The sequence below is a fragment of the Oryctolagus cuniculus genome, chromosome 14 (assembly GCF_051225735.1).
Source record: "Oryctolagus cuniculus isolate XC-2025 breed Fujian yellow rabbit chromosome 14, ASM5122573v1, whole genome shotgun sequence".
Lineage (NCBI taxonomy): Eukaryota > Metazoa > Chordata > Mammalia > Lagomorpha > Leporidae > Oryctolagus > Oryctolagus cuniculus.
Window position 1 is genome coordinate 64,656,054 of NC_142880.1, and position 12,028 is coordinate 64,668,081.

General features: G+C 40.5%; 2 protein-coding genes across 8 annotated transcripts in view; both read right to left on the minus strand.

Moving 5' to 3' along the window:
• FYB1 (FYN binding protein 1) overlaps window positions 1-12,028 on the minus strand; it is a 182,310-nt gene that overhangs the window by 43,845 nt on the left and 126,437 nt on the right. The window lies entirely within an intron of this gene.
• Window positions 1-12,028, minus strand: part of C9 (complement C9) — a 222,970-nt gene that overhangs the window by 8,207 nt on the left and 202,735 nt on the right. The gene's annotated exons all lie outside the window — the stretch shown is intronic.

Genomic DNA, 12,028 nt, shown 5'->3' on the forward strand with positions numbered 1-12,028 from the left:
TTTCTCAGCTTCTGATCCAGCTTCCTGCTAATGTTCCTGAGAAGGCAGAGAAGACGGTTCAAGTACTTGGGCTCCTGCAACCCTTGTGGGAGACCTGGATGGAGTTCCTGGCTCTTGGCATTGGCTGGCTCAGCCCTTGTTGTGGTCACTTGGGGAATGAACTGACAGAAGGAAGATATCTCTCTCTCTTTAAAAATATTTATAAACAGAAGCAGTGATTTAAAAGCCTTTATTTTGAGCCATTTGGTTGTTCAATCATTAATCAAAGAATCCCATTGAAAAATTATTTAAATGAAACTTACTAGATACATAAATAAAATAACAGTTATGTAATTAGGACTTGGGGTTACTGACTTAAATGAACTGAGTATTAATCAGACACATGCAAGTACCTCAAGATCAAAACACACGGACAGAATGAAATCTATAGCTGTTTTCATGGAGTACAAGGTTCTCACTATCAGCCCTGTGCTTTTACAGCTTTATCTCATATTTCCTCTTTTCACATCGTCTTCTCTTGCATTCTTTCAGCTTCTCCTAGACCCTTCCTCCTCCATGGAGTTAGTCCTGGCTCTCCTAAGCTGGCTCCTTGCTATTTCTAGGTCTCATCTATCCATCTATGATAGTGAACTGCAGGTTTCTTTTCTCACTACAAACACTTTGAGGAAAGGGATTGGCACTTGTTAGTTTATAATTATGACTGTCACTTTCATGAAACTATTGGAATAATTCCTGTTGTGATGGGCCTTTGCTTTTTTGATGAATTAATGATGTTCCAATAATACCAAGAGACTAAACAAACTTTTATTACTAAAATGAATTAGTTTGTGAAAAAGGATGTTAAATCTAAAAGACCACTGAGCTTACAGCTTATTTCCTGAAACACCTGGATGAATAACAAATATTTGTAAAATGAAGGGTATTTGTATCACATTCAAAGGTCTGTGCCTGGATGTTTATGCACAGCCTTTATTATTCATATCATTTTGCCTGCGGAGAGCCCAACATTACAGCATATAAAGCGCTGTGCCACTTTATGCAGGTCTGAATTCATTATATATGTAACATGAAAATATTCAATAAATGTGGAATAGTGATCTCGATAGCAACAGCACTGAAGAATGAAAGGGAAAAAGATGAGGAAGCAAACTAGGTGCAAATGTCAGGCCGAAGCCCAGATCAAACCATCAACAATTGCTGGAGTGTTCCAGGCCTGAGAAAGCCCCACACAGGGATTAGGAGGAAGACAATGCGACTAGTCATGGCCAGAGACTTGGGAAACTGGGGTGCGAGAGAAGAAAAGGAAGCTTATCAGTAGTGATAATAAGTCCATTCAGGAAGGACTTTCACCAGAGTTCTCTGTTTTTATACCACGTCCTTCTCAGAACCTATCAGACTCCATGTTGACCTTTATACCTTATTCGCGGTTCTTGAATTCAGCTTTTAATTATTATTCAAGAGGAAATCTAAGTGACACATTTGCCTTTACTGTGAATGAAATCATGCAGCTTTTTTTTTTTTTCCTTACACTTACCCATTGAGGAATTTTAAATCTGTGAGTTGCTCAAGTCTAAACTTTCCACGTGGAATGAGGTAAAACTATCATCAGGCAGTGGATGACTGATACGTCTCAGCTTCCAGAAACATTTTAGTATTTCCAATTAATTCTCACTCCTTCTCAAATTTTACAGTTGAGAAAGAAAAAACAAAACCCAAATACCCAAAGTCCCACAAGCCTTAAACTAACCTTGAACAACCTTTTGGGCAAAAACTGTTTCATTTTCCTTTTCTAACCTGGTCTCTTCCCACTGTTTATTATTTCTCATGACCTCATTTTCCTGTCTTCATCATTATTAATAACCATGTAGCAATTTGTTTTATACCAATGTACTCAACCAGTGGTTCTGTATTCCTATGTAGAATTAGTTAGTTATAATCTGCTTTTTGACATGGTAACAGGAAGTGTGTTACACTAAAAGATGTTGATTTGAACATGCTCTTCAAATGTTTGAACAAAATAGCAGAAAGTGTATTGAACTGATTTCTGACCACTAGGTGGGGAAACAATACAGTTTAAAATATTACATAACTTAGGCCTCAATGGTTTTATTTTTAAAGCTGTTTATGAATTCTGATTCTCACCTGTCTACAACCTTTTGCACCCTTAAGACATCCTGAACCTGAATGATACAAACAAACAACTTCTGCAAACAGTTTTGGAAGCAGGAGAAACAGGCTGGACGTGATAGGGCCACCAGAAATTCCTTCCTTGATCCCAGCTCCAGATCCCACTCTTACCCTAGGGACAGCAGCCAGCTCTCAGTCACTGACTCAGTCTCGCTGGATTCCCATGGCTCTGGTCCTTCCTTCCTGGAATCCTCACCTTCTTACTGTATCATTCTTTCCTCTTTGCTGGGGTTTTCCCATTAGCATACAAACAGGCTGTTCTTTTCTTCTTTGAAAAAGTCTCTTAATCCCATTTCTTTGCTTTCTTTTGATCCTCAATGGACCAAAGGGAATTGCTCTGGCCAATTCCTTCTCTCACTTCCTTTTAAAACTCTTCCCTCTGGTTTGCATCCCTCCTCTCCTGCCAGCCACCACCTGCTGACCTCCATGTCCTCACTTATGTGGCCCTGAGCAGCAGCATCTGTCACAGTCGTCCCTGCCACCTCTCTGGGTGCTTCCAGGACACCGCTTTCCTGGCTGTTCCTTTGTATTCTCTACTTCCTTTTGATGTAGGCAGGCAGATAGGATACATTGATTAGATTTGTGAGCTGGAAGATCACACCTTCACCACGCCCCCTGTGTGATCTCATGCCCCTGCCTGACCCCACCTGTACGCCCACCTGCCCATCAGGCTATGTAACCACTCCACTTTGGAAGTGGATAAGAGGCCTGGAGCATGGTGCCCCCCCTTTTGTTGCCCTTGTTACCCGTGCCTTCGTGGCACGTGGCCTTCAGGCCGCCTCTCCCTGCTTTCCCGCCTGCATCCTTGCTGCATGTGGCTTGCTCCTGGCCTGCTCTCTGCTTGGTATGGACCCCAACTTAGCTTCTAGACTTTTCTTTCTCCTTTAGATAAAGTCCTCATCCTCCTATGCATTTCTCTCACTGAATAAAATCCTTAAAACTTACCATGTTGTCTGGTCTATTTGAGCCAGTATTCAGAATTGTTCTCTGAATAGGCTGCAAGTACCCACAGGCTTATTGGTATTGAAAAAATATTAATAAGCAAGACAGAATATCACTTTTTCCCCAGAAGTCCTGGAGCCAGGGTGTCTCAGGGCTCAGTTCTTCTGTTTGCCTTGTACACTCCTTTCCTGGGTCATCCTTACATATCTTGTGACTTTAAGAATGGAACATGTTCCTAAAGCTCTCAAATCTGTGTTTTAAACCCAGAACTCTCCCAAACCCCCACTTCTGACATCTAATTGCCGGTCAACATCTCTTACGTGGGTAAGAAACTCCTGATGGCGAGCTCCTGATCTTACCTCCACACAAGGCTTGCTTCCTGCCAGCCTCCGCTTTTCAACCAAGGAAGCACCACCCTTGCAGTCACCCAGGCCCCAATACTGGAAGCCAGTCTTGACCCTCACTTCCTTTCCTACTCATAATCTAAATTATGCTGTCTCTACTTTCTTTTTTTTCTTAAACTTTTTTTTTTTTTTTTTTTTGACAGGCAGAGTGGACAGTGAGAGAGAGAGACAGAGAGAAAGGTCTTCCTTTTCCGTTGTTTCACCCTCCAATGGCCACTGTGGCTGGTGCACTGCAGCTGGCGCGCTGCGCTGATCCGAAGCCAGGAGCCAGGTTCTTCTCCTGGTCTCCCATGTGGGTGCAGGGCCCAAGCACTTGGGCCATCCTCCACTGCCCTTCAGGCCACAGCAGAGAGCTGGACTGGAAGAGGAGCAACCGGGACAGAATCCGGCGCCCCGACTGGGACTAGAACCCAGTGTGCCGGCGCCACAGGCAGTGGATTATTGAGCCAAATTCTGATGTCTCTACTCTCAACACAGATCCAGACCCACTTTTCACCACCTCCAAAACACTCATCCTACTTACAGCACCTGCCTGAACTTCTGCACACTCTGTTTACCTGGTTTCCCTGCTTTGACATTCACCCCCTCACTGTCTCTTCTCAACAGAGCTGTTAAGACACACAATTATTCTTAGGTGTTTAAATTTAAATGAAAAGTGATATCCGTTAAATATAAGAGTGGGAATAAGAGAAGGAGGAGATGTACAGCTTCGTACACGCTCACTCGGACTTACCCCTAATGGTAGAGCTAAAAACGTGCCAGGGGATTCCAAATCAATCCCATCACGGTGGCATGTACTAATGCCATCTTACTAGTTAAAGTGATCAGTTTAAGTTCATAATTGGTCATAATGATAGTACTAAGAGTCAAAGGGATCACATAAACAAGAGTGGTATCTGCTAATACTAACTGATAAAATTAAAAAGGAGAGAACAATCCAACATGGGAAGTAGAATACACAGCAGACTCATAGAATGGCAGATGCCCTATACAGCACCCTGGACTCAGAATCAGCCCTTAAGGCATTTGGCTCTGGCTAAAAAGCCCATGAAAATTTCTCAGGTATGGAAAGCCAAGACATTGTGGCAAAAAAAATGACCTAAATGAAAGATCTCTGTGAGTGAGATCCCAGTGGAAAGAACAGGCCCTCAAAAAAGGAGGTACCTTTCTTTGAAGGGACAAGGGAACTTCCTCTTTGATTATGGCCTTGTCTAAATAAGGTCAAAGTTTGTGAATTCAAGAGGCTTCCATAGCCTTGGCAGCTCATGACAAGAGCCTCAGGTGATTACTGACGTCATAAATAAGCGTGTCAATTGTTAAATCAACAACAGGAGTCACTGTGCACCTACTCCCCATGTAGGATCTCTGTCTTTAATGTGTAGTACTATGCGAATTAACAGTAAAACTACTACTCAAACAGTACTCTATACTTTGTGTGTCTGTGCAGGTGCAATCTGTTGAAATCTTTACTGAGTATATACTAAATTGATCTTCCGTATATAAAGATAATTGAAAATGAATCTTGATGAAGAACGGAGTGGGAGATGGAATGGTTGTGGGTGGAAGGGAGGTTATGGGGGAAAAAGCCACTATCATCCAAAAGTTGTATTTTTTTTTTGACAGACAGAGTGGATAGTGAGAGAGAGAGAGACAAAGAGAAAGGTCTTCCTTTTGCCGTTGGTTCACCCTCCAATGGCCGCCATAGCTGGCGCGCTGCAGCCGGCACGCCACACTGATCCGATGGCAGGAGCCAGGTACTTCTCCTGGTCTCCCATGGGATGCAGGGCCCAAGTACTTGGGCCATCCTCCACTGCACTCCCTGGCCACAGCAGAGAGCTGGCCTGGAAGAGGGGCAACCGGGACAGAATCTGGCAATGCGACCGGGACTAGAACCTGGTGTGCCAGTGCCGCTAGGTGGAGGATTAGCCTATTGAGCCATGGCGCCAGCCCCAAAAGTTGTATTTTTGAAATTTATATTTATTAAATAATTTTTTAAAAAGATGATCTTTGTAAGACCTAAGTCAGACATCACTGCTCTGCTCAAACTCTTCAGGGGCTCTCATTGCACTCAGTAAAAGAGACATCAACTCTATCACAATCCTGGGGGCCCTACGTGAGCTCCTTTGCTAAATCTCCTCCCCTTGGTCACTCTAGTCCAGTCCCAGTCACCACTGCTTGCCCACCCCCTAGCCTTGTCCTTGAATATCTTGGGTCTTTGTTCTATCGCTCTTACTGCCTGGAACAGTCCCACTCTAGATATCTTCATATGTAACTCCCTTACTGCCTTAGAGTCTCTGCTCCAATATTACCTTCCATAAAGGAAGCCACCCTCACGTCTTCAGGTAGAAGTTGGGGCCCACTCTCTGTAGCCCCAGCCTCACCACCCAACCTGGCTCTAGTTTCTCCCACAGCACTTGCTACTGCCTAAAGTCCTTTGCATCATTTACCTCTTTATTATTTGGACTCCCTTCATCTCCTGCCCCTCTGCTTTGTCAGGGATCTTTGTTTTGTTTGTTGATATTCCCTGAACTCCTGTTATAAAGGCACAAAATAGTGGCTCAAAAAGTATTTGCCAAATGAATGTAAAAAATAAACAAAAACAAACTATTAGACCTTAACTGCAGAGTGACCTTTGAATAAAAAAGGGAGGATCATGCTCAGGCCGGCAGAGGGAGCACTTGGGAAATAGCCATGTAGAAATTTTGTGCAGTTGGCTGGCGCCACAGCTCAATAGGCTAATCCTTTGCCTGCAGCGCCTGCACACCAGGTTCTAGTCCTGGTAGGGGCACCGGATTCTGTCCCGGTTGCCCCTCTTCCAGGCCAGCTCTCTACTGTGGCCCGGGAGGGCAGTGGAGGATGGCCCAAGTCCTTGGGTCCTGCACCCGCATGGGAGACCAGGAGAAGCACCTGGCTCCTGGCTTCGGATCAGCGCAGTGCGCCGGCCCCAGTGTGCCAGCTGCAGTGGCCATTGGGGGGTGAACCAATGGAAAAGGAAGACCTTTCTCTCTCTCTCACTGTCTACTCTGCCTGTCAAAAAAATAAAAAATAAAAAAAAAGAAAGAAAAAAGAAAGAAATTTTGTGCAGGTGGTAATGCGAGAAAAGGCGTCGAAATACCTCTGTGTTTCACAGTTCTATCTAAAAACCACCCCATACATTTGGTCTTTGTGTGAGCTCTTGAACCTGAACATCAAGTCCCATTTTGATTTCATTTCCTCTATGCATTCTAAACAGCTTACCTCACTGGGGGAAATTTTTCAACCCAGATATCTCCTCATCTTGGAATTGACATACACTTTCTGCAGAACTTAAAAGTCTTTCACTGTGCACCACAGTTTCCCTTTAGAAAAAAAAAATTACTTCTGGTTGTCCTTAGCTTTCATGCCTCTCTTCTTGACAATCAACCTTCAAGTGCTCCTACCACCAAGGCTGACACACAGCTTGCATATGGGAACTCAGCTTGTATAAAACTGTATCCGACTTGAAAAGTTTCTCAACTGATAAGAGTGTTTTGTTGTGCCTAGACTAAAACCGTGTGACTTACGGTGAACATCGGTTGTTCTTCTAGAACTGCAGTCCTTTGGGGGTTACCATGCAGCAAGTGCCCCAGTAAAGACCTTGACACTGTCTCTAATGGGTTTTCCTGGGATTACGTTACACAAGCACTGTACTTTCATCACTGCAGTAAGAGCTCTCAGTGCATCCTCCTCGGATTGAAAGGAGAGAGATTAGAAGCCTGTGCCTGGACTTCTCCAAAGACTGCCTGGACCTTATCTCTTTACTGGCTGTAATACCTTTTAGCCATGACTATGCAGATCCTATGAGTTCTTGAAGTGATCGATCAGACTTATACGTGGGCTCAGGGACCCACAAAACAGTAGGAGCAGTGCCAAATGGTTCTCCTCCTAATAATTTCTTTAGCCAAACAATTACCAGCCTTCAAGCATCATAAATGTTCAGGAATTCATGATCACGTCATTTCTTACAATTTCTCATTAGAATTGCACTGGACTCAGATGCCTCACTGAAGTCAGTAGCTAGGACAGGATCACAAAATACAATCTAGAAGTAACGAGGTCAAAAACCTCAGGAGTTAAATTGAGCAGAGAAAGACAAATGTGAGAAAAAAGTGACAGGATTCAATATATATGAAAGGAAAATAAGTTATACAGAAATCAGTTACAAATAAGTATATTAGTAATTTTGATAAAATTAATATTTATTTAGCTGTTACATGTTATTAGGCACTTGTCTTACACTTTTATTTGGTAGCTGAATATCGCAGGGTATTAGAGTCTTTCAGTTAGCATTTATAAGCTCAGATGCCTGGAAGGGTGGTACATAGTTAATGGAAGTGAACATAGCAGGCCATATATTAGACAATAGCCACATGCTTCTCTAACACTTTACTTACTATCCTTAGCCCCCAAGATGGCATAACCGAGGCTGGCAATGTGGTACAGCAGGCTAAGCCACTGCCTATGACAAAACTGGTGCCCTGTTCAAGCATTGTTCAACTCCTGGCTGCTCTGCTTCCCATCCAGATCCCTGCTAATGTGCCTGGGAAAGCAGTGGAAGCTGGCCTGGGTACTTGGGCCTCTGCCACTCATGTGGGAGATCCCGATGAAACTTCTGGTTCCTGGCCTCTGCCGGGCCCAGCCCTGGGTATTGTAGCCATTTGGGGAGTGAACCAGTAGATGGAAGATCTCTCATGGTCTCTTTCTTAATCTCTGTATGCTTGCCTTTCAAATAAATAAATAAATCTTAAAAAAAAAGCATAATGAAGTTGAAAGTAGTGGTGGCCACTCATGACAAATATGTTTTCAGTACCTGCTCTAAAATACTATCATCAAGTATTTAAGGAAATTGATGTCAATTCGATACTGTTTTTCATAATTGTTGTTATACAGATTATGGAAATTAAGTATTTTAATTAAAGAATACCAATCCAGTAGATGAATTCAAGAGAAACAAAATTATACTAAAGATGTTGGGATGTTATGTATTTGTGATAAAGGAGAACCACATTAAACAATTTTTAACAAAAAGTTATTTTCCGAGAAGATAAATAAAATAGATAAATAGCCAGACTAACAAAGAAAAGAAAAAGTCAAATAAATAAAATTATAAATGAAAAAAGAGGTATTACAACTGATACCAATACCACAGGAATAAAAGGATCTTAAGAAACTACTATAAAAAACTATATGCTAACAAATTGGAACACCTCAAAGAAATGAATAAATTCCTGAATATATATAACTACCAAGAATAAGTCAATAAGATACAGAAAACTTAAACAGACCTATAATGAGCAACAAGATTGAAGCAGTAATTAAAACTCTTCCATCAGAGAAAGATCCAGAACCCAATGGCTTTACCACTGAATTTTACATAACATTTAAAGAGGAACTGACTCCAACACTTTTCAAACTGTTCTAAAATACTGAACAAGATGGAACTCTCCCAAACTCTTTATCAATCTGATACCAAAATTGAGCAAAGACACAACACAGAAAGAAAATTAAACACCAATATCCTTGATGAACATAGATACAAAAATTCTGAGTGAAATACTAGCAAACTGAATCCAGCACAGCATTAAAAAGATCATACATTATGACTAAGTGGGATTTATCCAAGAGATAAAGCAGTTCAACATTCACAAATCAATAAACATTATACAGAATATATACAGAATGAAAAACAAAAAACATGTGATTATCTCACTAGATGTGAAGAAAGCATTTGATGAGATTCAACATTCCTTCATAAAAGTCTTTCATAAAGTAGATATAGAAGGAATGTACCTCAAAATTACAAATGCTATAATATGACAAACCAATAGCCAATATCATACTGAACAGGGAAAAGCTGAAAGCATATTGCCTTAAATCTGGTGCCAGACAAGTATATCCACTTTCTCTACTCTTGTTCAAAATAGTATTGGAAGTATTAGCAAGAGCAACTGGGTAGGAGAAAGTTAAAAAGGGCATTGAAGTTGGAAAAGGGGAAATAACGATATCCATGTTGTACATGGAAAAACCCAAGCTCTCTACCAAAAAATCTTTTAGAACTGATAAAGCAATTCAGTGAAGTTACAGGTTACAAAATCAACATACAAAAAACAGTAGCAATTTTATATACCAATAATAAACTTGTTGGAAGAGAAATCAGGAAAGAAATCCCATTCACAATAGCCACAGAAAATCAGATTCAGGAATAAATGAAACCAAAGAAGTGAAAGATCTCTATAATGAAAACTCTACCACATGGATGAAAGCACTCATCAGGGACACACATGCAAACATGGAAAGATATTCCTTACTCATGGAATATCATGAAATGTATATACTACCTAAAATAATGTACAGATTCAATGCAATCCCTATCAAAATACCAATGACATTCTTTACAGAATTAGAAAAGTCAATCTTAAAATTCAAATTGACTCACAAAAGATCCAGAATAGCCAAAACAGCCCTCAGGAAACAAAAAAGTCAAGTTGGAGGCATCACAATACCTGATTTCAAAGCATATTACAAAGCTATCAAATTAAAACAGCATGGTAGTGGCATAAAATCATTATATAAATCAATGGAACAGAAAGAGAGCTCAGAAATTAATCCACATACATATGGCCAATTAATTTTTGACAAAAGTGCCCAAACATGCATTGGAGAAAGGATAATCTTTTCAATAAATGGTGCTGGAAAACTGGATGTATATATGTAGAAGAATAAAATTAGATCCCTACCTCTCAGTATATACAAAGATCAACACGAGATGGATCAAAGACCATGAAACTACTAGAAGAAAATACAAGAGAAACACTCTAGATGCTGGTGTAGGTGATGACTTCTTGAATAAGATCCCCAAAGTGCAGGCAACAAAAGCAAAACTAGACAAATGGGATTATATCAAGCTTAGAAGCTACCACATGGCAAATAAAACAGTCAGTAGAGTGGAGAGACACCTGAAAGAATGGGAGAAAATATTTGCAAGCATTCTTTCTGATAAAGGATTAATATCTAGAATATTAAACTCAAAAAACTCACAACAAAAAAGCAATCAATCCAGTTAAGAAATGGGCAAAGGACCTGAATAGATAGTTCTCAAAAGAAAAAATGCAAATGGCCAAGAAATTCATGAAAAAATGCTCAATATCACTAGCTGTTAGGGAAATACAAATTAAGGCCATAATGAGAGGGGGCTGGTGCTGTGGCATAGAGGGCTAAGCCTCTGCCAGCAGGGCTAGCATCCCATGTGAGCATCGGTTCGAGTCTCAGTTGCTCTACTTCTGATCCAGCTTCCTGCTAATGCACTTGGGAAAGCTGAGGAAGATGGCCCAAGTGCTTGGGCTCCTGCACCCACATGGGAGACCTGGATGAAGCTCTTGGCTCCTGGCTCTGGCCTAGCCCATCCTTGGCCAGTGGATGGAAGATCTGTCTGTCTCTCTCATTTTCTCTCTGTATCTCTGCCTTTCAAATAAATAAATATAAAAAAAGAAAACCACAAGAGATATCACTCTACCCTTTGTCAGAATGGCTATCATCCAGAAGACAGAGAGCACCAAATGGCTGAAGAAAATGTGGGGAAAGGGAAACTCATATACTCTGTGAGTTGTACATTAGTATAGCCTCCATGGGAAGCAGTGGGAAAATTTGTTAAAAAACTAGAAACAGACTTGCCATATGACCCAGCAATCCCACAACATACTCAAAAGACGTGAACCCATTGTATGAAAGAGATACTTAGTGCACCATGTTCATAGCAGCACTGTTTACAATAGCCAAAATATGGAATCAATCAAAATGTCTCAGATTAATGGATAAAGAAAATATGTTTTTTACACACACACACATACACACACACACACACATACACACACAAAGATAATTTTATCACTTGCAAAACACTGACTGGAACTGGAGGACATCATATTGAGTGAAATAAGTCAGACATGGAAAGAAAAATACTGCATAATCTCCCTCCATTTGTAGGAGCTACATTTAAAAAAAACAGCTAAATGAAAAATACCTGTGTGCATCAGTTGCACTGCAAATATAGTATTCTATCAAACTCTGAATTGTCTTTGCCAAACAAATTGATAGCAATTATATACTACTATTATATACTACAGTTTAGTGATTTTATGACTATTTTAAAATTTACTTTATATGAATGAAGTGGAACATTTTTTCATTTGATTATTGTATATAGCCCTTGCCTATTTTCCTGCTGGACTACGAGCTTTGTACTTTTAAAAAAATTTAACTATTTAGGAGACTCATTAAGCCTTTGATTATAATGTAAGTTAAAAATGTTATCTTAAAAATAAATATAATATTAGGTTGAAAAAAATTCTACAAGAGGAAATGTAAAATCTAGTATGTCTTAACACAGGATCTGTGCTTGCCTTTGTCCTAATATTTCTTTTTTCAGTGACATTTCACGTTATTCCAATCTTCTACTTGCCTTTTCTTCAACCAGTTAC